The sequence below is a fragment of the Lycium ferocissimum genome, chromosome 2 (assembly GCF_029784015.1).
Source record: "Lycium ferocissimum isolate CSIRO_LF1 chromosome 2, AGI_CSIRO_Lferr_CH_V1, whole genome shotgun sequence".
Taxonomy (NCBI): domain Eukaryota; kingdom Viridiplantae; phylum Streptophyta; class Magnoliopsida; order Solanales; family Solanaceae; genus Lycium; species Lycium ferocissimum.
This window is the reverse complement of record NC_081343.1, coordinates 23,130,255-23,133,039: the sequence shown is the minus strand read 5'-3', so window position 1 is coordinate 23,133,039 and position 2,785 is coordinate 23,130,255.

Below are 2,785 nucleotides of genomic sequence, written 5' to 3'. Positions count from 1 at the left end.
CTTGAATACGCGCCTCGGGGATGATTCCATTCCTAGAAATCCGAACTTGAATTTCCCCTTTTTCATTCAATAGAATTGAATTAAGTTTGGTGTGTTTTATTGAAATAATTGTTTAAACATCTCTAACTTGCCCAAATGGAACCGAGTGACCCTTAGACCTTCATAAGTGACTCCATGAAGCCTAACGTACGTAACTTGTGTACGCCACCTCAGCTGACTCGAGGTGGGCCCACTATTCCCGAATTCACTCTTATTGTCCCGTTTGGTTTATTTTCGTACTATAATTTAAGGGAAACTTTTGGTTATCATTCCGATTACTAAACAATAGTGTTTTAACCAATCTATTAATTCCAAGGTATGATTCTTCCTCTGATAGCTTTTCCCAAAGCGCCGTGAAAACAAAGATTAATGGCAAAGTAAGCTTTACGACGAGGACGATGAATATGTTCTACAATGACATGGATGATGTCAAGGAAGAAAATGTTTATATGATGAATATGACAATGATGATTCCATGATTGAAGGTTCAAAGTTCATGATTTCAGTGACGATATGAGAACGTTGAGCGATTTCTTGAATTCGCAACTCTATTCGTGAATAATGGCTATTTTTAAAGATTCCACAAATAACGAAATGATGCCTTATGATCGTGTTTTATGTTTTCTCATGATATTACTCTCCATTAATAGTCTCGCCTTATATTAATCGTTCCTTCAAGGTGAGACAAGCGCCCATAGTTATTCCATAATATAATCGGAGGTTTTCGACCTTACGTCACTCCGATGGTTACATGATTTTCTTGGGCTCTTCTGCATGCTTATATGACATATGTATGTGAAAAATGTACATGAACATTGGGTGGGGGGAAGGGATACATGGGGGAAATAGGAAGGGAAACATGTTTCATTGCCACCTGGTCAGCTGGCTTATCATCCCGGACGCGGGATTTATGGGCGAGCCGGAGTATTTCGGCGCAATGTGGGCGAGCCGACGCTGTTCGGTGCTATGACACTACATGATACACTATGATATGCTATGATATAACATGATATGATATAAATTCTATTTTCTATGTCTATGAAAAGAAATGCTCTTTTTTTTCTAAAAAGGAAAAACAAGCATGCATGGTATCCAGCCAAAAAGGCATTCACATGTACGGAGTTATCATCTTATCTCATCACATGTTCTATGATCCCACGGTATTGTTGTTCATACTTATATTCCTGTTTGTATTATTTTTCATGCCTTACATACTCGGTACATTGCTCGTGCGACCCCTCTTCTTCGGGGGTCGCGTTTCATGCCGCGCGTGTACGCCAGATGAGCCGAATCTAGCATAGAGGATGTTCCGGCGGAGTTGGTAGGCTCCACTTATCCGGAGTGCGCCAAGTCGAGTATAGATGCTATGATGCTTTGTTCGAAGTTAGAGACTTTGCAGACAGAGTCGTGGGTATTGGGTTGTCAGTCTGTGAGCGGCTCCAGTAGCCGATATGTTATTATGTTTCGTGTCACGAGTCTTATGTGATGTCAGACATTACTTATGGAAAAAAAAATTTATGTATTCATTTCTAACTGATTCATAAGTTCATACGTGCAATAAGAGTCAGCGGGTTCGTTCGGCTCCGAATATGGGGTCGGGTGCCCATCACACTCTAGTAAGATCGGGGTGTGACAAAGGCCCTGCCGTACCCATATATGTACATAATCGAATAGCATACCAAAAGGGGTGTAGCTCCGGATCAATGGAGCGTACCGACCCGCCGAGGAGGAGGTCCTTTGCTGCCCGAATCATCGGCCCCGCTACACGGTCCCGCGGGCATGAACGCGTCCACAAGAAGGGACGTCAGTACGAATAATGTACCGAGTATGTAAGGCATGAATAGTAACATAGTAAGGGATGTAAAGTATGAATAATAACAGAATGGAAATATAGAGCATATCGTGAGATAAAAGAGTAACCTGTAAATATGAGTGCCTCTTAGGGCGGATGCCATGCATGCTTAGCTTTCTTTGAAAAACATTTTTGTTCATATATACAAAAAATATGCCGAGGAACGTCGGCCCGATCCATTTAACCATATATGTCCCGCGTCCGGGCATCCCGCGTCCGGGATGATAAGTTACACCAACTGATCAGGTGGCCATGCGTCTATAGCGCCACTCCCTTGTTCCCCATATTCCCCATATACATATACATATACATATATCATATAGCGACATAAGAGAGCCCAAGGAAAGTTATGTCTCTATCGGAGTGACGTAAGGTCGGTAACCTCCGATTATATAATGGAATAATCATGGTCGCTTTGTCTCACCTTGAAGGAACAATTATTATAAGGTGAGACTATCAAAGAAGAATAACATCAAGAGAAAACATAGAATAGGATCATAAATCTCATAGGGCGTCAATTCATATACTTTGAAATATTTAAAAATAGTCATCATCCATGAATAAAATTGAGAAATCAAGAAATAGCTCAACATTCTCATATTGTCATTGAAATCGTAAACTTGGAACCTTTTAACACGGAATCATCATCATCATAATCGTCATAGGAAAATATTATCATCTTTGACATCATCATTATCATTGTGAAAACAGGTTCACCGCTATTATCATAAGAGCTCACGGAGCCATAAATCTCTGATTTAGAAACTATGAACATTTTGGAAAACATTTATGAATTATTAGGAAAGGAATTATGCCTTGGAGTCATAAACATCTAACTTTTGAAAACAAGGAAGATATGAAAACATTTATGAAGCCATAACATCGGAATCATGC